The sequence below is a fragment of the Schistocerca americana genome, chromosome 4 (assembly GCF_021461395.2).
Source record: "Schistocerca americana isolate TAMUIC-IGC-003095 chromosome 4, iqSchAmer2.1, whole genome shotgun sequence".
NCBI lineage: Eukaryota > Metazoa > Arthropoda > Insecta > Orthoptera > Acrididae > Schistocerca > Schistocerca americana.
The window spans coordinates 491,739,045-491,767,008 of NC_060122.1; the positions used below are offsets into that span (position 1 = coordinate 491,739,045).

Sequence of the window (27,964 nt, forward strand, 5' to 3'; positions counted from 1 at the left end):
CAATTTTTTTTGGAGGATTTATGCGGTTTTTAGTGATTTGGAAAGAAAAAGTTTTCCATAGGGTGAGGTGGGACAAACCCATGCATGATTGAGGAGAAACAAAATTAAGGAGCTATACCTCAAGGGGGGACATGTGAGAAAATGCACAGATACATAAAAGCTGATGTAAATTTTACTGTTTAAGAGATAAATGACCTAATTTTGCACTTGTCATTAAGTTACTGGCTACAATCTGGAATTTTTCTCAATTTATTTCTATTATAATCTGATCAGGACGTTGTTGGATATTTTTAGAACACATACTATCACAAGAGGAACATTTCTCAAAGGTTACTTTACTCACCACTTTCAGAATGTGGTAGTTTATCCCCAGTAATTAGATAACTCTGTGTAGCAGTTTTTTTTATCAACTGTCTTAGAACTCTCACAACAATATTTTAAATTTATGGTATGATACATAGCAATTAGCAATTTTTATTTCACAGGAATTTAAATAAATTTGTTAGTAATGCACGTTGAAAAATTTTATACCGCAGGAAGTTGTGTTATAGTATGTACTCATACAAAGTCTGTAGAAAATTTCATCTTTTGATCTGCAATGATTCATCAGAAAATATTCCTTATAAACTGAAAAATGAAAAACGCAGGAAATGAAAAAGATTTTATTAGCATTTATGTCAGAAACAAGTACCTTAGTGTTGGGCATAACAATATATTTGCTCTTTTTTGTCTTCATTTAGCTCTCTTCTAGTCTCATTCTTCTGGCGTGTCCTTTTGCCAATATCCCACACCAACATTTCAGAACTAGCGGTACGCATATCATCATACGTACGTTTTCAGGGAAGCAACCCGCATCTACAGCATCTAATCCTAGTCTCATAACGGTTCTGATTCATTCAAAGTTAATATCTCTAAACATCACACCACCAGCACATGAAGAAATTTCAGTAATAGAAGAGCAAAATATTGTCTTTTGACGTTTCTTCCAAATAAGGTTATTAAAGCTTTCGATCGGGCTGTGTGCTCCCCCCACGTGTGCGTTTCTTCAGTAAATTGTAATTAATCGATTTGTAAATGGGCTCACAACCTTCGATACTCCACAGATGTCTCATCTGATGGCAGGAAATAATAAAATAGCGCAAACAAGCACGGAGTCATGTAGAAAGGGGGCGTGGCACTGCGCATTAGTTTAAACGAGATGGCTTTTACGTCATTTGTAACACGAACTGATCTCTGAAAATTGGAGACAATATTTCTAACTTGCTACGAAACTTATCTGGTGGCAAAAATAATTTCAAAAATTAGGACCAATTTAACACACATCCAGCCTTAAGCGAAAAATCAGTCAGAACTGGCAGAGAACTGAAGGAGGGATTACGAAGAGGAATCAGACATGGATGCCGCCTTTCACCTACGCTGTTTGCCATGGAACCAGAGGGATGAGTCGAAGGCAAAACGGTGGGTGTATATGCATCGCTGACGACATGGCGGTGTTGGCAGAATCCAAGAAGTTAAAGGTGAAGGCATTGTGTGCGGCGCAAGCCCGTGGCCGAGCTATTGGCTTGGCTGCAGGCAGGGTGCTTTTTTTTTCTGCCGCGGCGCTAAAGAGGGGGAGATTGGTGAGGCCGTCGCTCCAGCCACCTTTTACCATTGCGAAAGATAGGACAGTGAGAGGACATGTGGCCAGTCTCGAAGGAAGAAAAATCTTTGCCTCTGTCCGGGCCTGAACCCAAGACCTCTAGGGTCGGAGTGTAGTGCTAGACAACATGGCCACTACGTCCAAGAACGTGTTTAGTGAAACTGTTCAGAATCTAAATTGCAAATGCGAAAAATAGGAATGAATAAAAGACCAAAAGCTTGATACTGGGAGGAAAAAGTGAGAAAGCCAAAATTACAATACACAGGCAACTAAAGAAAGCTGCAAAGTCAAGTGCGAGGGGCGTTCAGTAGTCATGCAACACTTGTTTTTTCAGAAAGCAGGTTGGTTTTATTCAGGATTCCAATACGTCATATTATTCCCCTCTCTTCTGGCTACAAAATCGTATTTACCAACGTAATCTCCGTTGCATGTGACAGCTTTATGACACCGTACTGGAAGGCCCTGTAAGTACACTTGGTACCACTTTGCTGGTGGACGTCGGACCAATGTCTTGTTGTATCAATAACCTCCGCATCATTCACGTACTGTTTCCCACGAAGTGCATCGTTCGTTCGGCTAAAGAGATGACCCTTCGTTGTTCTTTATGGTCTTCTGTTAGACAGCAAGGGACTCAGCGGCCACACACCCTTGAGTACCCCAAATGATGGGCACTTGTGTCTGTGCTACCGACAGAGATATCCAGGTCGACAGCGAGGTGTTCGATTGTGATCCGTCGATCACCTCGAATGAGAGTGTTCTCACGTCCAACACTGAGGTAGTCACAGCTGTGTGCTAATGGCAGACACGCGGGAGGTCGGACTGGTTTGTGCGACCTTGTTGCGATGACAGACGCCTTGCCCAACTGTGCTTTCATTCACCGCCAGGTTCCCGTAGACACACTGCAAGCGCCAATGAATATCTGCTATGCTCTTGTTTTCCACCAACAGAAACTCAGTGACAGTTGTCTGCTTGGAACGCACTTCTGTTATAGACGCCATTTAGAAGGCTATGTATAGCGCCACCACCTACTGAACTTCATCAAACTCTACGGGCTGACGCGAGAATATTCCACGATATCCCACATCAAACTCCGCATTTTTTTCGACCGAAATTGGCCGAGAATAAAAAGTGGTGCATTACTTATTGAACGTCCCTCGTAGTTGGGAATTTGAAAAAAAAGAATCATTTTTGTGGCCGTCAGCTGTACACATTCAGTTTTATTCTTTAACGCTTAGGTTACTATAACCAACATCACTGAATGAGTAACCAACAAAAGCAGAAAAAACCTTTGTAGCATACACAGACTAGAAGAATGAAAATCTCAAATTTTTTACTTAGGTACGTTTTAATCATAGTTAGTACTTACAAAGCAGTACCTCAGAAGGATTAAAAATTCGTAAAAAAAACTCCGTCTGAACAGGCCTTGAAAGGCCCAACGGTACCGACCGGCCGCCGTGTCAACCTCAGCCCACAAAATGGTTCAAATGGCTCTGAGCACTATGGGACTCAACTGCTGAGGTCATTAGTTCCCTAGAACTTAGAACTACTTAAACCTAACTAACCTAAGGACATCACAAACATCCATGCCCGAGGCAGGATTCGAACCTGCGACCGTAGCGGTCTTGCGGTTCCAGACTGCAGCGCCTTTAACCGCACGGCCACTTCGGCCGGCCTCAGCCCACAGGCGCCACTGGATGCGGATATGGAGGGGCATGTGGTCAGCATACCGCTCTCCCAGCTGTTGTCAGTTTTCGTGACTGAAGCCGCTGCTCCCCCATCAAGTAGCTCCTCAATTGGCTTCACAAGGGCTAAGTGTAGTCCCGCTTGCCAATAGCGGTCGGCAGACCGGATGGTCACCCATCCAAGGGCTAGCCCAGCCCGACAGCGCTTTAACTTCGGATCAAAAATACATACTACTCATAAATGTCTCAACGGCATACCAAAGATTACGATGTTCCTTGGTTGCATGTAAAATATACATAATTTGTCTAATGCCGTATCTCACACTAATAGGTTAAACTCCAATATATAACAGGTGGTGTAAAGACTGTTGACAGTTAACAAGCAATGTCATCAAATTAGTATGTAATCTGAGATTTACTCATCTCCCATTATACCGTCGTTTAAATAGTTTCTTACCAGTTTTCTTTGCCAATCTTCCGCAGCTTATGTAACTCGTGTGCCCCAGCTCTCCACATTTCGATTTCGTAACGGTCACTATGACACGAGTATGAAACTCATATCAGTAGATAATTTCTATACGATTGTGTTTGACTGTTCACAGTATTGGCATAGTCCGTGTAAGATCATATGTTTGACGTGTTAGGGATCCTAGCGCATGATGTTTACAATTTCACAATCTGCTAATAACGTAATTGGACATATTTTTTTAATTTATAGAGTGTAGCTATTCATACATCTGGAACTTCCGATTCGCATTCCATTATCACTGTTTGCCTTTCCTTTTTGTGATACATTTACACTACCTCAGTCGATAATGAATTTTCCCTTTGCGGTAAAGTGTGCGCTGATATGAAACTTCCTGGCAGATTAAAACTGTGTGCCCGACTGGAAGTCATACCTAGGATCTTCGCCTTTCACGGGCGGGTCATCTACCACCTGAGTTACCCGAGCACGACTCACAACCCGACCTCGTAGATTTACAGGGTGATCAAAAAGTCAGTATAAATTTGAAAACTGAATAAATCAAGGAATAATTTAGATAGAGAGGTACAAATTGACACGCATACTTGGAATGACATGGGGTTTTATTAGAACCAAAAAAATACAAAAGTTCAAAAATGTCCGACAGATGGCGCTTCATCTGATCAGAATAGCAATAATTAGCATAACAAAGTAAGACAAAGCAAAGATGATGTTCTTTACAGGAAATGCTCAATATGTCCACCATAATTCCTCAACAATAGCTGTAGTCGAGGAATAATGTTGTGAACAGCACTGTAAAGCATGTCCGGAGTTATGGTGAGGCATTGGCGTCGGATGTTGTTTTTCAGCATCCCTAGAGATGTCGGTCGATCACGATACACTTGCGACATCAGGTAATCCCAAAGCCAATAATCGCACGGACTGAGGTCTGGGGACCTGAGAGGCCAAGCATGACGAAAGTGGCGGCTGAGCACACGATCATCACCAAACGACGCGCATCTGTAGGATATTTTGTGAACATTGTTTTTTTTTGGTTCTAATAAAACCCCATGTCATTCCAAGCATGTTTCTCAATTTTTACCTCTCTATCTACATTATTCCGTGGTTTATTAAGTTTTCAAATTTATACTGACTTTTTGATCACCCGGTATTTCCTCCAGTACCTATCTCCTATCATCTAAACTTCACAGAAGTTCTCCTTCGTAACTTGTAGGACTAGCACGCCTGGAAGAAAGGTTGCTGCTGAGACATGGCTTAGCCGCAACCTGGGGAACGTCTCCAGAATGAATTTTCACTCTGTAGCGGAGTGTGCGCTCATTATTTCTGGAAACAGTCTTCAGGCTGTGGCTGAGCCGTGTCTCTGCAATATCCTTTCTTCCAGGCGTGCTAGTCCTGCAAGTTATGCAAGAGCACTTTTCTGAAGTTTGGAGGATAGAATGTGCTGCGGACGTAGAGCTGTGAGGTCGATCGTGAGTCTTGTTTCGGGTTGCTCAGTTGGATAGCGGCACGGTAACTCAGCGTATTCGGTCAGAATGTTAGCTGCCCTCTGTAATAAAAAAACTGAGTGAATGGATCAACAAAGAAACTGAACGGGTGTCACGGGACGCCCGCCTGGAACAAATGCAACGAACAATAACGGAAAAAAAGTTGGGAGAGCACTTGCCCGCGAAAGGTAAAGGTCCTAGTTTCGAGTCCCAGTCCGCGACACAGTTTTATTATACTAGAAAGTTCCAGCTCAGTCAACTATATATGAAAATGTAACTACTTCTAAATGTGTGTTGTGATTACAGAAGTGTAAGTGAGTGGTCGGGAATATTCTTCTATGTATTCAGTCTCACTGTGTTCACGGCAGCCGTGACATAGGATACAGGTCTTCGTTTTGACTAATAGCACACGATGCGACAAGCGAATGGCGCTTTATCCGAGCAGTGGCATGAGCAACTGTGCAGCTTAACGGGAAAACATTTCATGCCGCTGCATTCAAAGGTAAATTAATTGACTGACACTGAATTCTTGCGGGATCTTGTTTTTATGAACGTGAGGGTGTTTGCTGCCTGGGAGGCAGCGGCCTGGACGCCGTATCCTTCCGCGTACCCCGTGCGCCTCCTGCCCTGTGCTCTGCAGTATTCCAATTACCCGCGACCGCAATTACAGACTGCTCGCCGTCCGTCCGGGCCATTACTGGCCGCTAATGCATTAAGCATGCAATGCTACTCACGAGGGCCGCTTCATTCTACGCTACGCTGTCCTAATCGCGGCCTCCGAATGAAAAAAAAAAAAAGAACAAGTTCACCCATCGGGCCGCCAGCAACAAAATTTCGCTTCTTCATGTCTCTGTGTTTATTTACGTGATTGCCTCTTCCCGAAGTAAGTAGTTTAATGACCTGAATCAATCCCCGCGGCACGTCTGTTCTGCTTCAACCGTGAATGCGTGTAGCTGCCATAAATCAGCAAAAATTGGCACGTCGATACCAGCAGATTGCAGGCCGGTAGAACACATTTGCTACGTGACCAACGCGAGCGGCCTGTAGGATCACGACAGAAAAGGAAACACTGTAACACTTGTTAGAATGTTGCGAGACCGTGGCGGGCACGGAAAACGAGAATGGAGTATACCGGGCTGAACGCGATGGTGCGGAGCCCAAGAGAAATACGGGCCCCCACAACGAACTTGTGACATAACACTAGTCGGCTTGTCCGTCGTACTTCGCGAACGCTCGGCTCATTGCAGGGCTCACGGGAAATTGGACTGTCAGTGGAAAGGTACCCACGAAACGTCTTAACTTTGCCGCGTGCTATCGGAAGTTTTCGGGTATTTAAACGCGCAGTTATGAATTGTTAAACTCACCTGAAGTAGTTACGCACCCCCGCCAGATAAGGCTGCTGTCACTTGTAGGTGTGACGTATGCGTCGCGGCCAGTCTTTCTCGTGAGCCTCGTGTGGTGGTGTTGACATCATAACACACAGAGAGCAGAAGCACATTTCGATTAGAAATGAAGAAGAATCGACGATGACCATGATGAAGAAACCATCTTGGCATCAGCCTGAAATGGGCGAGGGAAATCGCGGAATACATAAATCGGTACGGCCGGGTCTGGTTTCGAGCTCTCAAGTACGAGTCTAATATGGGACGTATTTTTTCGATAAATTTTCGAAGTGTGATACTTAGGCTATCATCCACCCAGTGTCAAATGGTTCAAATGGCTCTGAGCACTATGGGACTTAACATCTGTGGTCATCAGTCCCCTAGAACTTAGAACTACTTAAACCTAACTAACTTAAGGACAACACACACATCCATGCCCGAGGCAGGATTCGAACCTGCGACCGTAGCAGTCGCGCGGTTCCGGACTGAGCGCCTGAACCGCTAGACCACCGCGGCCGGCCGCCCAGTGTCAGAAACTGTTTTGAAGTTGTATGGAAATACGTCAATGACCTCCATGATGCTATACACAAGGAGCTCATCGCTGTTTGGTGAGAACTGGAAAGAACAAGTAAATGAGTGGCCAAACTGAAATGAAGTAACAATTCTCCTAAATACGGCGGCGTGATCCCGTCCACCAATCGTCTCCTCTCTCTGTCGTTGACAGCAACAACTCTGTCCAGGGAGAGAAATGAAACCAAACTTAAGCGAATGTAAGATCTGCAATTGGCCAATGTCGCTATATTTTGCGCGTCACCAAGGGCGAGAACAGTGCATTTATACAGAAGAGACTTAGTTTGTGTGCTAGCTTTCTGGGATTGTTGCATAGCCTTCAACCCAGATCATCTCGAAGACACTATGAAACATGGACGCTGCCTCTGTAACTGTAGGAGGCTTCTTTTCGAGGTGTGCTTTGGGTACTTTAATAAAAAATTAGCCTAACATTACGTGAATCGTTATATGTAACTATTACGTAACGACACCATTCGTTACCAAATTCCATTTAAGACTGCTGGCACGTTGCAAATCGCAAATTTTCCGCATGCTACGTGAGAACGAGATGAAGTCACGATTATAGTATGATATTAGTAGCTTTTGACTCAAATCGAAAAATTTGTTACTGTGCGGCGATCTAGGGTGAAAAAGAGCGTTCACAGTCCTCAGTGCGCTTTCTGAACTTAGCTTGCTGTTTGACAAATCCGGTACCATCGATCTTCTTCACCATAAGTGATTCGAAACGTCCAGATCGGCCCAAGTACCTGCCAAGTTTGCGAAGATAAGTATAGGAAGTACGATGTTGACTGATGTCAACTGCGGCGGAGGACCAGAATAAGAAACGACCCGTTGTTGGGGTATGTAAATGACCTGTCGCGAGCAATTTCGCATCCTGACAGCCGCCTCGAAGTGGACGACGCGGCGGTGAAAAACCTGCACTCTTTTCTTTCATGTCTGCTACTACATTGGAAATCAATCTCCTCTGCAACATACACTACCAGTTCTTTAGAAGGGAGGCTACGTCCAGGGCGTCGTCTTCCGAGTGATGCCCTTTTATTCGCCTCCTCGTGGAAAATCAATTTGCTCGCTTCTCTCAGACTCACAAAATTCTCTCTGTGCAGAAGACATTGCTTCTCATATTTACCACAATGAGCAGCGTCTGGTCTCGCAAGACCACTGTAGTACAGTGAGGCGTAGCTTATCCAACAAGACACACAAGACACATTGCACCTGGAAAGCCGCAGTCAAGTTCTCTGTTGTAACAAGCCACGCACTCTGTAAGCGACTTTTCAAACGTAACAGATTACGACAATGTTTGCTGCTTTGGGGTAAATACTTCTTATGAGTGTATCGTGATTGCGAATTCTGTATTCAACCGATATAAAACTCTGTATGAGAAAACTTACGAATTTCAGTCCTGCCCACACACTTGGAAAGATGTACCGACAAGTCAGAGAAACAAAAGCAAGAATGTATGAGTATACAGTATGAGTATACAGGATCTCGGCAATATCAGCTTGAATAGATAGCACGGTTGGATAAGGATGGGACAGACAAAGGACCACTGCACATTCAGGAACAACGGAAAACCTAAATCACAACGGCCGGACGACGATCTGAACGTGGTTTTAAGTTAATTTTTATCTCTTCTGCTAGCAACTGTTCAATGCCTTACAGTCATTGTGTAACGCTTGCTCAACACTACCATCATAATTTTTTTCATATTTATTTTCTAATAAATTAAGCTCGTGCAAGGCTGCATGATTAGCATGTAGCGTCTGCCCGGCTTTATAGCCAATATATGACTCCTCTTCCTTATGGAGCAGTTTCTCCTCTGGCTCGAAATACGTAAGCGGGATCTCCGCTGAGATAGTTGTCAGTTATACTAATTAATGGCTGCCCAATAAGGAAGCTAGCTGATGGGCGCATAGATTGCATGGAACTAGATCAGTGATCATAAATTGACTTTAATTTCTCGGATCGGTATACGATATACGGTGGCCGGGGGTCTATACATACAGATATGTAGATGTCTGAGCAACGAAATAATCGAATGGATCCTAGAATTATATAGCTGAAATGAGGCACCTTTGATAAATGTTAGATATCAAATAAATTATAAACATAATTGATAACGCTTCACTTTTATCACCTGTGCAAAACGAACTAAATCTATATAGTAAATTTGGAAGACGGATATAGTTCCGGTATATCATCAGTAAGGTGAAGGGATAAATTTTCTTAAATTTATTTGAAACCTTTTTGCTTCGAGTAAAAGCCTGGAATCTGGGGGAAGGCTGTTGGGGGGGGGGGGGGGGGGGCAGAGACGTCGTGCTAGTCGTGCAAGTCTTAAACAACAAAACAAAAATGTCTGAACCACAACACAAATGAAACATATGACTGTCAATAAAAAGTATGCGACATAGGTTTGTTACTCATTAAAAGCAGTACTAGCAATTTAAACTTTTATGGCGTCTCATACGCAACAAATTCTGACGGAAAAGTTTACTATGAATCAGATGATGATGATGTTCCATACTCCGAGGAGCGTGGGGGACGATGCAGGAGAGCCGCACTGCTGTACTAGGCAAGGTCCTAGTGGAGGTGGTTTGCCTTTGCCTTCCTCCGACCGTAATGGGGATGAATGATGATGGTGAAGACGACAGAACAACACCCAGATATCTCGAGGCAGGAAAAATCCCTGACCCCGTCGAGAATCGAATCCGGGACCCCGTGCCCGGGAAGCGAGAACGCTACCGGAAGACCACGAGCTGCGGACTATGAATCAGAAAACAACGGTGAATACATTACAGAGTTATGTTCGCTCGATAGCAGAAATTATAAATGGAAATCATTTACTAAAGCACACTTCCCGCGGACCTAACTCGTTTCCACGTGGCATCTTCTCATCCCAGACGTTCCAAGAGGGCCGATCGTAGCGGACTACTGCGTCCAGATGGCTTAGCGGTCGGAACATCTGTCTAGTAAATAGGACATCTGGGTTCGAATCCCGGTCCAGCGCAAATTTTCAACTTTCCCCATTGATTTTAATCAATGGTCGCTGGCAAGCACTGTCTGTAAGTCCTTTGTTTCCTAGGACTTCATTTCGGAATCTCTTACCGCTAGAGAAGCTGCATTCGCCGTAGCTGACAAATCTTTCCCTACCTTGTTTCATTTCGGAGTTGATTCTCCTAGAGGGACTAGTTTTATGACACCTGTGACGCCTCAGCTACTCTTTCTCTCTTCGTCCGTCATTGACAGCGGAAATGATATTCGTAAGAACTGTTGGATATACTGATAGAGAGGAAATAAATAACGAAAAAAATCATAAAGGAATTAGAGATATTTAATATAAATGATAGCACAGATGAGCAACAAAAAAGCAACTGGTACGAGCGTTAAATATGAATGGAACACAAATATTTGCATACTGATGAATGAGTGAATGTTCTAGTAACGTAGTTATCGTATATACTTTGGCAGTAACATAAGAGTCGCATTCAGTAAGTATACAGCACGTTTCTTTCTTGCCCAATTTCGGTTGCAAAATTGCAGAATTTTTTGTGGGACATCGTGGAATATTTTCGCTTCAGACTTGTCCTCACCATATTAAAACTGTCCGAAACAGAACGGTATTTAAATAGTTTAATAGACTCTACTTGTAATCTTGATTTAAGGCGGTCGTCAACCTGATGGTTCGTTCAAACCCCGTAATACTTTACGGGGCATCTCCTTACGTCAAAATACGCCTTGCACAACACACTGATAATTGTAATCATCATCATGAAGTTCTGATAGTTAGTACCGCTATACGTAGCCTTCAAAATGGCGTCTATAACGGAGTTGCGTTCCAAGCAGAGACCTGTTGTTGAATTTCTTTTGGCGGAAAACCAGAGCATCGCAGACATTCATAAGCGCTTGCAGAGTGTCTACGGAGACCCGGCGGTGAACAAAAGCACGTTGAGTCGTTGGCCGAGGAAACTGAAGAAATGGCTTCAGAGTGCACGTCTCCACAATAATGCAAACTAACTTCTCTTTCTCCACGATAATACAAGGCCTCACACAAGTCCGCGCACTCGATAGGAGCTCAGAAAACTTCATTGGACTGTTCTTCATCATCCAGCCTATAGCCCGGATATCACACCTTCCGGCTTCCATCTGTTTGGTCCAATGAAGGATACAATCCGCAGGAAACAGTACGTGAATGATGGGGAGGTTACTGATGCAGCAAGAAGTTGGCTCTGACGTCGACCACTAGCGTGGTACCATGCGGGATTACAGGCCCTCCCGGAAAGGTGGCGTAAGCCCGACGCACTGAACGGAGATTATGTTGAAAAATAGAGTTTCGTAGCCAAAAGAGTGAGGAATGATGTGGTGCATCGGAATCCTGAATAAAACTAAACTGCTTTCAGAAAATGTGTTACATATCTAATTGAACGCCCCCTCGTGCAACGATTAGAATTAGTGACTATCGGTACGAAGACAGAAAAGCAAAAATATTCATGGAATCGACCTGAAATTCTGGATATCGCTGGTGACTCACCAAACGTCACATTCATGAATGTGTCCAACAGTCTGTACCTTTATATGACGTAGCGCTGAGCATGGAACAATATTGGCATTTTCAGAAATTTATACAGATGTTCCCTATATAGAACCCCTAGTTTACCTATTGAGCCAACGGCCCGTCGGATCACCTAAGTTAAGCGCTGTCGGGCTGGTCTAGCACTTGGATGAGTGACCATCCAGTCTGCCGAGCGCTGTTGGCAAGTCCGGTGCACTCAGCATTTGTGAGCCAAACTGATGAGCTACTCGACTGAGAAGTGGCTGCTCCAGTCTCGTAAACTGACACATGGCCGGCAGAGCGGTGTGCTGCCCACATGCCTCTCCATATCCGCATCCAGCGACGCCTGTGGGCTGAGGATGACACGGCGGCCAGTCGGTACCATTGGGCCTTCATGGCCTGTTCAGGCGGAGTTAGTGTATTGAGCCGGGGACCTAGAAACGACGGAGAGGCTTCGTTGCGCCGCAGCCCACAGTGGTCCACAACCCCACAACAGGTCACAGCAGTCCACCCACCATATTGCCACCGCACACCAAACCCAGGGTTATTGTGCGATATGGTCCCCAGTGGACCCACCCGGGAACGTCTCATACCAGAGGAATGTAACCCCAAATGTTTGCGTGGTAGAGCAATTATGGTGTACGCGTACGTGGAGACAGTGTTTGCGCACGGATGGAGTTTGGTTTCTTTTATTCTACCTATTTAGTGAAGAGGTTCGACAAATTTTTAGTTCGCTTTCTCAAATTATTTCTTTTGATTGAACCTGTGAAAGCCCGCATCTCGTGGTCGTGCGGTAGCGTTCTCGCTTCCCACGCCCGTGTTCCCGGGTTCGATTCCCGGCGGGGTCAGGGATTTTGTCTGCCTCGTGATGGCTGGGTGTTGTGTGATGTCCTTAGGTTAGTTAGGTTTAAGTAGTTCTAAGTTCTAGGGGACTGATTACCTAAGCTGTTAAGTCCCATAGTGCTCAGAGCCATTTGAACCATTTTGAACCTGTGAAGACCTGGCGTGGGGTCAGAGTTCATAAAAGTGTGTAAGTGAGACTTATGCGGTATGGTGGTTCAGTTGGTAAATGTCAGCATGCAAATGCAAATGAATGCGAGATCACGATTATCAGTGTGTTGTGCAAGGCGTATTCTGACGTAAGGAGATAGCGAGTAAAGTATTACGGGTTTTGAACAAACCATCAGATTGACGACCGCCTTAAATCAAGATTACAAGTAGTAAACTATTTAAATACCGTTCTGTTTCGGCCAGTTTTATGGTGAGGACGAGTCTGTTAGAGCAGTACCGGGACGTGTACAAGAGAAGTAAATGCGCAAATAAATTATCGTGTTTCAATAGATGGCCATCAATAGCAGGAGAGATGTACTGCAGGAAATATAGACCGTGGCCTGGACATGACAGATAAACTTATCGTTGCGAGTCGTCGTTAATCCGTGGCAGCTGCTTGACCACACACGTAGCGCCTGAGATCGCCGCCCGTCGACCACACAGGGCGATGCGGGACTGCTGACTCACTGGCCGCGGAGGAACAACACCGAGCTGCGAGTGCCACCAGCTGGCTATCAGCGTCACGAGGACACACAAGTCCGACTATCACAATCTACAGGCGTAGCTCTCACCGTACACCAACACATGCTAAAATAAGATAAAAATGTTCGAGTGGTACACTGAAGCGCCAAGGAAACTGGTATAGGCATGTGTATTTAGATACAGAGAAATGAAAACACGCAGAATACGGCGCTGCAGACGGCAACGCCTATATAAGACAAGTGACAGGCGCAGTTGTTAGATCGGTTACTGCTGCGACAGTGGCAGGTTATCAAGGTTTAAGTGAGTTTGGACGTGGTGTTATGGTCGGCGCACCAGCGATGGGACACAGCAGCTCCGAGGTAGCGATGTAGTGGGCATTTTCCCGTACCGTGAATATCAGGAATCCGGTAAAACATCAAATCTCTGACATCGCTGCGACCAGGAAAAAAATCCTGGAAGAAGCGGACCAACGACCACTGAAGAGAATCGTTCAGAGTAACAGAAGGGCAACCCTTCCGCATATTGCTGCAGATTTCAATGCTGGGCCATCAGCAAGTGTCAGCGTGCGGACCATTCAACGAAACACCATCGATATGGGCTTTCAGAGCCGAAGGCCCACTCGTATGTTCTTGATAACTGCATGATACAAAGCTTTACGCCTCGTCTGGGCCTGTCAACACCGACATTGGACTGTTGATGACTGGAATCATGTTGCCTGGTCGGACGAGTCTCGTTTCAAATTCTATCGAACGGATGGACGTGTACGGGTATAGAGACAACCTCATGAATCCATGGACCCTGAATGTCAGCAGAGGACTGTTCAAGCTGTTGGAAGCTCTGTAATGATGTGCGGCGTGTGCAGTCTGAGTGATATTGGATCCCTGATGCGTGCAGGTACGACTGTGTCAGGTGACACGCACGTAAGACCCTCTCTAACACCTGCATCTATTCATGCTCTTCGTGGATTCCGATGGACCTGGGCAATTCCAGCAGGACAATGCGACACCTGACTAGTCCAGAATTTCTAAAGAGTGGCTCCAGGAACTCTCTTCTGAGTTTGAACAGTTCCACTGGCCACCAAACTTCCCAGACAGGAACATTACTGAGCATATCTGGAATGGCTTGCAACGTGCTATTGAGATGAGATCTTCATCCCCTCGTACTCTTGTGGGTTTATGGACAGCGCTGCAGAATTCTTGGTGTCAGTTCCCTCCAGCACTACTTCAGACATTAGTGGAGTCCATGCCACGTCATACTGTGGCACTTCTGCGTGCTCGCCTGGGCCCTACACGATATTAGGCAGGTGTACCAGTTTCTTTGGCTCTTCAGTGTATGATCACTACTGAAATGCCAAGGAAGCAGCTTCAACGGGTGTCCAAAAAGGCAAATACGAGAGGAAACGGAAACAGTGCTAATAAACAGTAAAAATAAATAACTCTAAACTAATTCGGTCACAGTATTTCGTGACGTCAGCTGTATTAGGTATAGACCTACGAGGGTAAGTCGAAAATTATCCGCAATGCTGACGTAACTCTTCTCACATTATTAATACTGACATCGTCCTGGTTTAATTTTTGATATGATGTTGTGGTACTGTTGTGAAAGTCTGATCCTACTTCCACCATTTCTCTTTCTTTTGTTGCAGATAGATCATGGCCGCACCATTAGAAGTTTGCACCAAGGAGTAACAACGAGCGGCGATACTGTTTTTGTGATCGGAAGGTGTATCTGGGGCTGCAATCCATCAGGATTTCGGCATAATGCGGGAACCGTGGCTTGCTGCAACGGAGTGTGTACCAGTGGATTGCAAATTCAGAAATTGTCGCATTGGTGTTACGCTTGAGGAAGGAGCCGGACGACCATCCACGGCCACAAATGACAAGCCTGAAAGAGCACGTGGCACGTTTCTGGTAGACGGACGAGTTACTACTGATAAGTTATACATCGTTTGCAGATTATTCATGATTCTGCCTACAAAATTATCGGCAGCAGACTTGGGTTTCATAGAATCTGTGCAACATGGGTTCCGAAACAACCCACAGTCGTGCACAAACAAACGCGCTTGGACATCTGCCAAAAAACAGTTGGATCGCTGTGGTAAAAACGTGACGGCTTCTTAGACGGAATCATCGTTGGTGATGAAACACGGATCCACCAGTACGAGCCGGAGAGTAAACAGCAGAATATGGAAGGAATATGTCGAAATGTGTTGTGTTGTTGTACGACATACCGCTGCCCACACTGGTGAAACGCTGCGGGAACTCACGCTTGAAGGAATGGCTCTCTCGCCGTATAGTCCTGACCTTGCCCTTTCCGTCCTCCACTTCTGCCACTCGAGAAAAACGATTTTAACGTAAAGGCTGGACGTATATCATTTTCTGATAGTGTGTTAACTATGACAACGTAATGAAATAATCATTCTGCTGGGGTTGGAAGCTCCTGTTGATGCTTTTCCGTGTTTGTGACTACTGTCTAGATGGCATGTAGTCATGTCACAAAAAGTACAAAAGTAGGAGAGCCTCTTCAATCACTTCTTTATGAAATTTCAAGTGAACACTTACACAGACCAATTATCCATACATTATAGTTTTTGGATATAAAATTTGAAACCAACCAAATTATTTAGTAAAAAATTTTACAGAAATAAAACAAGATCCACTGAAAATACGCAAAGGTCTCAACACGTGTATGAGTAAAGAACGAAAATTAAGAAAAACATTTTGTTTTCCAGAAGGCGGGGCTTTAAATCTCATACTCAGCATGACGAAACCTGCTGGTTCAAATGGCTCTGAGCACTATGGGACTTAACATCTATGGTCATCAGTCCCCTAGAACTTAGAACTACTTAAACCTAACTAACCTAAGGACATCACACAACACCCAGTCATCACGAGGCAGAGAAAATCCCTGACCCCGCCGGGAATCGAACCCGGGAACCCGGGCGCGGGAAGCGAGAACGCTACCGCACATTGTAAGGAAATACGCCTATACAGTAGCTTCTCGCCAGACAACAGTTAATTTTATAAGCAGAAGAGTGATGGAGGTAGCGCAATAAAATTCTTTCTCCCACGTATTTTTACTGCCACACAGCAGTATGTACACAATCTGGTCAAAAGTATCCTGACAGCTATTGCTGTATATTAATATGGGGTGTGTCCGACCTTTATCCTTATGACGGCTTGAACACTACTGAGGACACTTTCAATTAGGCGTCTGAATGTCTGTGGAGGATGAGTAGCTCATTCTTCCTCAAGAGCATCGACCAGAGGTGGTGGTGCTTTTGGACGCAGGGATCTGGGGAGAAGTAGGGGTTCCGACTCATCCGCATGGTGTTTATTGCGTTCACGTCGGGATTCTAGGCAGGCCATTCCGTTTGCATTGCCCCGCAGATGCCGCTTTATGACAGGGAGCATCGTTATGCTGAGCAAACCATCATTATCTCTGAACTGTTCATCTACTTTACGCAGTACACAATGCTGTAAAATGTGTTCATAGCCTTCGGCATTTAGCGTTTTCTTGGCCGCAAGGTACCACACCCTGCTCAAAGAAACATCCCCATAACATAACACCACTTCATCTGCACGTCACTATTGTCACTACACTTGATGGCAGGTAACGTTCTCAAAGCTTTCGCCAAATCCAAACCATTCCGTCGACTTGCCGCAGGGTATAGCGTGATTCGTCTCTAAAATCATTTGCTTCCATTCATCCACTGTCCGGTGACGTCCCTCTTTACACCATATCTTAGCACTGACTACAGAAATGTGAGCCTTTTGAAAACCTGCACGAACATGGTATGTCATTCTTTTTAACTTTCTATACGCAGTCATTGTGTTAGATGGACTGATGATGATGTTTGGTTTGGGGAGGTGCTCAACTGCGTGGTTATCAGCGCCCGTACAAATTCCCAACCTTTGCTCAGCGCAATCTCGTCACTTTCATGAATGAGGATGAAATGACGAGGACAACACAAACACCCAGTCATCTCGGGGCAGGTGAAAATCCCTGACCCCGCCGAGAATCGAATCCGTGACCCCATGCTCGGGAAGCGAGAACGCGACCGCGAGAGCACGGGCTGCGGACGTTAGATGGACTGTTGGTAACACTTAGGAAATGAAGACTGATTCCTTCCGCTGATTTCACCCTTTCTTTTTTACAGCCGACCTGTGCAATGCGGAAACGTTACTCAGAGGACTTCCAACGACAAGTCCACGTTCGAAGTCACTGTGATCCACTGATCGAGCAATTTTGCTGTTGCTGCTTCTCTGCTGTCAGCACAACACTCCCTTCGTCCTCTTACACTGGCGGGTCCGCCGATCGTACCATCACCGGGGTGGCCAGATACTTCGGATCAGGTGGCGTATTGTACTTTCTTTATTGATTGTAAAGGGCAAGCATTTTGAAGAATATAGCTTTATTCTCACGTATAACACTTTATTAACAATTACAGTACAAAGTTACATCACCAGTTACAGTTACATTCTCAGCAAGTACAACAAGTCCTTTCATCCATACATGTATTTTTTCAATGCTACTAACTTTACGACAGAAGCGGGTATACAATGTAAACGGCATATTACTGTATACATAACTAGGTCTAGATTGGGTTTTAGCATCTATTCCACAATGCCAGGTCTTGTAAGCGATAACATCTCGATCGGCGAATGATTCCAATCCAGGTAGAGAGGCATTCTCACATCGGACGATAGCGAGGGTAAACCATCCACTTCCAGTACTCCCTGTGGCAACGTCAAGACTGAAATTCCTGAGATTCCTGTGGCGTTGATACGCATCGGTTTTTCATTAGAAGAAAAATACAAGAAAGTTATCAAATGCTGGGTAGATGTTAGGAAATGGACTCAAGAGTCATCTACATGCATCTGTTCATGTTCCAGTAACTTATGGTTATAAGAAACATAGCACAAGCTCGTATCAGACATCCGCTTTTAGTGATTTAGAGAAAGCACGAGAAAGCTCAATCAGGATAGTCAAATACTAAATGGAACCCCAGTTCTTCGAAAGACAATCCAGTACCTTAACCGAAGAGAAATCTCCCTCTGTTCCGCAGGAAAGGGAGATACAGTTGAAAGAAATCCCTGAAAGTAATTCGTGTTGAATATCGCGACGTGGAACTGGTGTGACATGTACGACGCGCGGCGAGCAGCCGTGGCGCCCGCTTCCGAAGGAGTTCGTGTGGGGCGCCTCCGGCGAGCTGCTGCGCTAACAGAGAGTCCTTGGCGAAACATCTGTCAGCGAACACTCGCCGTGGGGTGGAGGGGAGAGGAGGGAAGAAGGGGGGAAAAGAGAAGGAGAGGAGACGAGACGTGAGGCCACCCCGGCGCCGGAAACAGCCCCAGCTGCCATTCCACGCTACACCCTGCCCACGCAGTGCCGTTCTCTGGCCCCACACGCGCATCCACGCAAAACACGCGGCCGCTATTATAGTTCCAATGGCAGTTATTCACGTAGGTCAGGAGCTTGTTGTGACGTAATGAGATCGATATTTGACAACGTGTCTTTGAAGCGCACCGAGAGAACGACCTACGACGAAAAAAATCAAAGATATATAAAACAAAATTTGGTGTAGGAAAGTTGTTACAGAATGTAAATACTTTATGAAGTCCACTCCTCAAAAAGCAGAGGCGCTTAGTTGTCGATAGACATACAAAAAAAGTAAAGAAAACTTGCAAGACTTTCGGAGTTGTTCTTTAACGAGCTGGAGTAAAATAAAATCAAATGTAGACACACACATACATACGCATACAGACGCCTGTGCCCCTACATGGTGTGTGTGTGTGTGTGTGTGAATTTTATTTGAATGTGCTCTAGGTCGTCACAGTATAACTCCGAAAGATAGTTTTTGTATGCCTATCCACAACTCAGCGCTTCTGCTTTTCGGTGAGAGGTCTCCTCTAAACCTGAAGTCTTTACATAAAACATTTTTTATATAAAATACATTCGTTCGCACTGTAGATAAAGACCCCGAAGTAACGAATGTCTCTGCTTCCACCGTAAACTCCCAGAGGGCAGTAAAGTTACATTTACTGCATACCAGGAACGAAAAGCAACAAAAGGTGTGCAGTTCGCAAAAATGCAAGCAGGAATAACGGCTGGAATTTCCTATGTACAATGGCTTGAGTGCAAGTCTTTCAATGAGACGCCACGTTTGCGACTCGAGTGTCTCTTATCTACCTCAGTTATCCAGCGGGGAAAGAGGACCTAAGTTAAATGTGGAATTCGTATCACGGATCGTTCCTGGTGATTACTGGTGTACCGTAGGAAGTCCCAGCTGTTATTCCTGCTATGCATGCGCACACTGCTCAAGCGTGCTTGTACAAGCATCAGTTTGTTTACCAGAAAATTCGAACTCAGGCGACAATGCTTTGGCTTTGGCAGTCGTTTTGCTTGTTACGAAAAGAAAACGTGATATGTGGAGTAAAGACTGGTAAAAAAAAACGAAAATATTATTCCTCTCTTTTTCTCCATGTAATACTGTGTTCTTTCACTTGTCGTACATTATAGTACAACCTTGGTTCAAATGGCTCTGAGCACTATGGGACTTAACTTCTAAGGTCATCAGTCCCCTAGAACTTAGAGCTACTTAAACCTAACTAACCTAAGGACATCACACACATCCATGCCCGAGGCAGGATTCGAACTTGCGACCGTAGCGGTCGCGCGGTTCCAGACTGTAGCGCCTAGAACCGCTCGGCCACCCCGGCCGGCTATAGTACAACCTTTATACAGAATGTAATTCTACGAGACCTAATACAAATTAAATCAAACCGCTATCGAATGCCTGCACAAGTCTCCCTATTATCAATCGTGCACATGCTTGACGCTCGCACAGACACGCATAGTCGAAATTCGATCAAGCATCAAGTTACCTGTACAGTCCTGATGCTTGCGCATATTTATCCTACACACGGGCAAGCGTACACACTAGTGCATGCTTGCTGGTCAAACGTTCAGTTACGTGTGTGGCCGCCTTTAATGGCAGATTGGAAATTTCCGGCCGGCCGGAGTGGCCGAGCGGTTAAAGGCGCTACAGTCTGGAACAGCACGAGCGCTACGGTCGCAGGTTCGAATCCTGCCTCGGGCATGGATGTGTGTGATGTCCTTAGGTTAGTTAGGTTTAAGTAGTTCTAAGTTCTAGGGGAATTATGACCACAGCAGTTGAGTCCCATAGTGCTCAGAGCCATTTGAACCATTTTTTGGAAATTTCCGTGGCCCGGATGGCATTCGTTCCTGCAACCTCTCGGTTTCCAGGCACAGGCCTTACTGCTAGGCACCACACCTGCCTAAGCGGGAATAACATAGGTGGAAAGCAAGAAATACACGTAGTTTGTTATATTAGCCACACCTGGTTAATGAAGAAGAGGATGAAATATTTTAAAACAAGTGCAAAAAGGATCACGTCAAAGAATGGTGATGAGGGCCGTGCAATAATGTAAGACGAATTATATTAAAGAGAAAATACTGAATATTATTAGACGAAACTTTTCCCCGGTCAATCTGGCAACCTTGGAGACAGGTTCATAACGCTGTCTGAAAGAAACAACGTCGTACAAAATCTTTCGTCCGTTTCACAATGTTAGCTTCCTTCGAAACGTGTATGCCAGAAGATCCACGTTCATTGATAATGATTTTGTTACCTGGAGGTATGAAACCAGTTAACATTTACTAGAGAATTTCAGAAGCGTGGTGAAAAGTCTTTATCTGCGACCGCTGACGAAATGTAACCTATATACGTTACTAGATGGCCATCAATTTAGAAGGATTCCATAGTGATTCGGATCCATTCAGATTATAGTGAATGGCGTTTAGTGAATTATTTATTATTCAGTGTTGAATGAACATACACATGTCAAAATATACATGTTCACCGTTTAACGAACAAGGCTCGCGGCCACAAGCTTAAGACAGCCGGCCAACCAAGGCTAAGTTCACTGAACTCTCTCGCAGGTGAGAGTGTAACGTTACGCGCTCTTGGACGGAGTTGCGTGTTGTCCGTGCATCTCGTAGTGTATAGATCACATCACATGCTAAAAAATTCCTCTTTTTCAAAAATGCTTTTCTTCCTGTTGCCTGTCTACATTTTATATCCCATCTACTTCGGTTATCATCTGTTACTTTACTGCCCAAATAGCGAACTTCGTCTATTGCTTTCAGTTTCTCATTTCCTAATCTAATTCACTCACCGTCATCTGATTTAATTCGATTACATTCCTTCTTTTTCACTTTTGTTGATGTTCATCTTACAATCTCTTTTCAAGATACTATCCGTACCATTCAAATGCTCTTCCATATCCTTTGCCATCTCTGACGGAATTAAAAACTCTCTTCTCCATAGACTTCATTTCCCCACCACAAATTTCTCCTTGGTTTCCTTTACTAGATTGATTAACATGGGAGACACTCTAGAACCCCGTTTCACTCCCTTCGCACTACGGCTTCCCTTCCACGTTCTTCGACTCTTATATATGAAGACTGATTTCTGAACAAGATGTAAATAACCCTGTAGTTTATCTCTGCTACCTTCAGAATTTCAGAGAGTGTAGTCCACACCACATTGTCAAAAGCTTTCTCTATATCTAAGAATGCTATAAATACAGTTTTGCCTTCCTTCAACGTATCTTAACTGTCTCTCGTATTCCTATATTTCTCATGAGCCCAAACTGATCTTCCCAAGGTTCTTCTACCAGTTTTTCCATTCTTCTGTACATAACACATGTCAATATTTTCAACCCTGACTTATTAAACTGATGGTCCCGCAGCGTTCACACCTGTCAGCACTTGCCGTCTTTGGAAGTGGAATTATTACATTCTTCCTGAAGTCTTAGGGTATTTAGCCTCCCTCATACATCTCTTACACCAGTATTACACATCACCATAATAAGTCGTGGAGCTGCTAACAATGCAGATTTTTTTCCCGGAAGCAGATAATCGTCCATGTTTTGGCTTCTCTCCACCCATCACCAAAATGAAAGTTATCTGGACAAACGTACAGCGGACGATGTGTAGTGCTTAACGAGTTGTAGAACTACCATAGGCTACAGCACACTATCATAAGTAAGTGGACACTACGGCAGTTCTCCCATAGCTTTGGTCAGTTAAGGTCCTACCTGTGCTATCTTTACATTAGGTGTGTTGCATACCTTTTGGGCGTTGTCCATAACAGTCGTTTTCAATAACATATGCGCTCAGTGTCTTACTAGATCCTCCTAAAAACAGAACGCGGTGGGCTATCTAGAAACTGACAGAGGATATGCAAAGGGTTGGGTAACCCACGAAACATTTTTGTTAAACATAGCTATCCTCCTGTCAATTAATATTAAAATATATATAGTAAAATTGAAATTGTCAATGTTTAATTCAGGTTTTGTTGATTTGTAACCTGAAACAGAGGGATGTTGTAGTAAAAATAAAGAAAACAACACAAATTTACCATATAGCGCTAGAGAACGCAATTTTCTCAACGAAAAGGGAAAATCAAAAAACCTACACAAAAATATATCAAAATCGCTTCAATACTTCGTCGAACTTATATAACACATGTTTCTGTTATTCATTAACAACTTTCGCATTTATCAATATTAAAAGGAAAATCTTGCCTTTGACCATCATAAACTTCTAGTGAATACAAAATAACTACCAAAATTAAATATATTATGTTTGTGCATGTAAATTTTACTTACATCGAAGGTAATTGCTTTGGTTACATAAGGTGTAGAAATTACGCGATCAAATAAAATGCAATAAATATAAAATATGCAATAGATTAACACTGAATGATGTTTGGCTCCAATTATGTGCAAAACAAACAATGGAACGAAATAACAAAGAATGTAAATAAAAAAGCAACCAGTCACTTTTTTGAATAATTATGTTCTATTCCATGAACCGCTTTTCGAACCTTTCCAGGCTCATCTTCAGGCGGCTTCTGGAGGTTACATCCTTATAAATAACAAAGAGAAGTCGTCGGCTCCCAGTTTCTCTCACACACATTCACTTATGTTTCCTTCCCTACCGGTAATCCTACTATTGACTAGGTCATTTATGTCATATACCAAAAATTAGATACCGAACCGTAGTTTCGGTAGAGCGCACAAAAACTGGTGCGCCTCACCTACTGGTTAATTATCTCTAGTCGAATTGCTTGTGTAGTGGCAACACTGTCTCGAAAGCTGGCTACACTGCATTTTATTGTAAAGTTGAATGCAACTGTGTGTGTGTGTGTGTGTGTGTGTGTGTGTGTGTGGATGTGTGTGTGTGTGTGTGTGTGCGCGCGCGCGCGCGCGTCGGTTGTCGTAGGAAGATCGTATTGTTGAGTTGTTACAGTAATTGGACTATTTGCATTAGAACAGTAAATTGATATAGTGGAGTGTTGCATAAAGATAGGTTTCATCAAAAAGAAATGTTTCAGGCGAAGTATTCTGATAGGAAACTCCCCACAACCAGCACTATTCAAGATCTGTACAAGAAATGGGAGGGTTGTAGGATCCGTACAGGATAGGCGACTGACAGTAAGGACCCCTGAAACTATAAATAGAGTAAGTAAGGTGGTTATCGCTGCAGGACATCGTGTCATCGTGCACTAACTGATATGAAGTTAAAAGCCAATCGTGTGAGTGTTGCACAAGAGTTGAAATTTGAGGATCAGGAAAAAAAAAAAGAAAAAGAAAAAGAGTTCTTTATTATAAGTGGCTGTTAACATCAACTGCTAACGTTTACTTGGACCCCTCGGTTTACTTCATATCAAATGATGTCTGGTTTCATTAGCAGGCTATGTAAGCTCCCAAAACTGCAGATACAGGTCACGGGAAAACCCACATTTTCTGCTGATGAATCTTTCCACTAAGAGAAGACATGTGTTTGGTGTGCATTGTCCGGCCTGCGCTTTATTGGCCCCATATTTTTCAATTACATCTTAAACAGCGCACAGTTAACAGATGCAAAGAAGCTTTATCCAGTCAGTATCCCAACGAGACGGAGCAACCGCTCACACATCCAGCGAAGGTATGGCCCACATCATCAACGTGTTTCCTGAAGACAGGCTTGTCAGTAGAGGCTTCTGACCCCCCAACGTCCCCGGACTTAAGATCGTGTGATTTTTATTTATGGGGCACACTAAAAAGCATATATATGCTGACAATCTTTGCACAATAGACGATCTTAAACGGAACATTACTAAGAACTCTGACATCACGCCTGCAGAATTACGGGGTGTTACTGATAACGTCGTCACACGAAGTTGGTTCAAATGGCTCTAAGCACTATGGGACTTAACATCTGAGGTCATCAGCCCCCTAGACTTAGAACTACTTAAACCTAACTAACCTAAGGACATCACACACATCCATGCCGAGGCAGGATTCGAACCTGCGACCGTAGCAGCAGTGCGGTTCGGGACTGAAGCGCCTAGAACCGCTCGGCCACATCGGCCGGCTCACACGAGGTCAGCGATGTTTGGATGCCCGCGGACACAGCTTCCAGCATCTCCTATAGACAGGTAACTATTCTTTTTTAGTTAACTCATTGTTATTTGAATCTCGGGCGTGAGGCGCACCGATTTTATGTGGGACGCCTTGTAGTACATCGAGCATCTCAGCTCATGAAGCGTCGGTGGGCACTGGCAAACTGTCTCCTCACTTTGTTTGCTCTTGTTACAGAATTCTGCACGAAGCTTTCGGATCGTAAACGCCCTGCGCGAGGCCGTAATTACGAAGTGGCAGGGAACGTTTCGGCTCGACCTCGCCATCGTCAGGCGCGAGCGGCGCTGTAGGTCAGGGCCGGCCTCCTGTAATAAGCCGAGCCGCGCCGCATGATGTATGGCCGGGCCTCGGGCCGCTCCCTTTACTGCCCGATTTCGGTTCCCCCCCTCCTGGCTACTCGCACGCCAAATTATTACCTTCCCTACCACTTTTTACGTGCCCGTAAGATACACGAATTTTATCCTTTCACTTCCGGATTGTATGACTGTTAAATTATTGGTTTTCCGTAACATAATAAAGCAGATTACAACCTGCTACCACCATTCAGGGAAGTTCCCTTTTATAAGGCACGTTCCAAACGCCAGAGCTACGTAAAACTGGCTGTGTACGGTATATGGTGAGACCGAACTCCATTGACGAAATTACGGATGTTTTCCAGCATATTTTCAGAGTATTTTGGTACACAGACCCCTGGCCATATATATATATATATATATATATATATATATATATATATATATATATAGAGAGAGAGAGAGAGAGAGAGAGAGAGAGAGAAGAGAGAGCCGGGCCTGAATACAGTAAGTGGGTTGGTTTCAGATTGATGAGCACAACAGCTTTTATGACCAGGCGAAATTACCTTCGTCTGGTCACAACTGTAGGTTCTTTGATTGCTCTCAAAGAAGGCTGATGAGGCTTTAACGCATGAAATAATAATTCAGTTCATTACATTAAAGAATAAAAGATTTGTTTACCTCTGGCACAGTTTTATTCCACATGAGTACTAGATAATTTACAAATTTCGCGCAATAACAAAGCATCACTTGATGCACTATTTTTAACAAACTGGAAAATAATAATACTGTACGAAAAGCCGTCCTTTTGATTGTTTTATTAGGCAACCAGTTTCGATTTCCAATCACGTCTTCTTCAGGGCTGTTGCGTGAATAACACCAAGTACTCAAAAATGTGTGTGAAATCTTATGGGACTTGACTGCTGAGGTCATCAGTCCCTAAGCTTACACACTACGTAAACTAAATTATCTTAAGGACAAACACACACACCCATGCCCGAGGGAGGACTCGAACCTCCGCCGGGACCAGCCGCACAGTCCATGACTGCAGCGCCTTGACCGCTCGGCTAATCCCGCGCGGCACACCAAGTACTACTCGTGCATGTATAAGACAGGCACCAGTAATAGCGTCTGGTTCCGTAGATATCTGAACTGAAGAGAGACTTGAACCCTCTCTTTAGCTCGGATACCTCTCTCCGCGGACAACGCAGTGGCCGACGTCCTTCACTTAACGACCGAGAGCAGTGGCGTTTGCGTACAGCTGTTAGTGCTAACAGACAAGCGACAATGCGTGAAATGACGGCAGAAATGAATATGGTACATACTTCGAACATGTCCGTTGGAACAGTGCGGCGAAACGTCGTATTAATGGGTTATGGCAGCAGACGACCGACGCCAGTGCCTTTGCTAATAGCACGACATCGCCTGCAGCGCCTCTCCTGGGCTCATGAACATATCGATTGGACCCTAGACGACTGGAAATTCGTGGTTTGGTGCCCGCATCTAGTGGTCGTGCGGTAGCGTTCTCGCTTCCCACGCCCGGGTTCCCGGGTTCGATTCCCGGCGGGGTCAGGGATTTTCTCTGCCTCGTGATGGCTGGGTGTTGTGTGATGTCCTTAGGTTGGTTAGGTTTAAGTAGTTCTAAGTTCTAGGGGACTGATGACCATGGATGTTAAGGCCCATAGTGCTCAGAGCCATTTTTTTCGTGGTTTGGTCAGATGAGCCACGATTTCAGTTGGTAAGAGCTGATGGTAGGATTCGAGTGTGGCGCAGATCCCACGAAACCATGGTCCCAAGTTATCAACAAGATACTGCACAAGCTCCATAATGGTGTGGGCTGCGTTTACATGGAATGGACTGAGTTTTCTGGTCCAGCTGAACCAATCATTAACTGGGCTAGGTTATGTTCGCCAACTATTTACAACCATTCATGGAGTTCATGTTCCCAAACAACAATGGAATTTTTATTGTTCGAGATTGATTTGAAGAACATTCTGGACAGTTTGGGGAAATGATTTGGCCACTCAGATCGCTCGACATGAATCGTATCGAACATTTATGGGACACAATCGAGCGATCAGTTCTTGCACAAAATACTGCACCAACACTTCCGTAATTATGTACGGCTATAGAAGCAGCCCGTGTCTCAATATTTCTGCAGAGGACTCCCAGCTACTTGAGTCCTTTTCGGGCAAAAGAAGGTCCGACATGATATTAGGAGGTATCCCGCAACTTCTGTCACCTCAGTGTAATGGACAGCCTCCTCACTCGTGAATTGTACACTACTGGCCATTAAAATTGCTACACCGAGAAGAAATGCAGATGTTAAACCGGTATTCATTGGACACATATATTATACTAGAACTGACATGTGATTACATTTTCACGCAATTTAGGTGCATAGATCCTGAGAAATCAGTACACAGAGCAACCACCTCTGGCCGTAATAAAGGCCTTGGTACGCCTAGGCATTGAGTCAAACAGAGCTTGGATGACGTGTACAGGTACAGCTGGCCATGCAGCTTCAACACGATACCACACTTCATCAAGAGTAGTTCAAAATGGTTCAAATGGCTCTGAGCGCTATGGGACTCAACTGCTGTGGTCATAAGTCCCCTAGAACTTAGAACTACTTAAACCTAACTAACCTAAGGACAGCACACAACACCCAGCCATCACGAGGCAGAGAAAATCCCTGACCCCGCCGGGAATCGAACCCGGGAACCCGGGCGTGGGAAGCGAGAACGCTACCGCACGACCACGAGATGCGGGCCATCAAGAGTAGTGACGGCCATATTGTGACGAGCCAGTTGCTTGGCCACCATTGACCAGACGTTTCCAATTGGTGAGAGATCT

The 27,964-nt window shown here is 44.6% G+C and overlaps 1 protein-coding gene across 1 annotated transcript in view; it reads right to left on the reverse strand.

Annotated features, from left to right (window-relative positions):
• The window catches only part of LOC124612546 (protein patched), a 150,176-nt gene that overhangs the window by 44,233 nt on the left and 77,979 nt on the right, over positions 1 to 27,964 (reverse strand). The window lies entirely within an intron of this gene.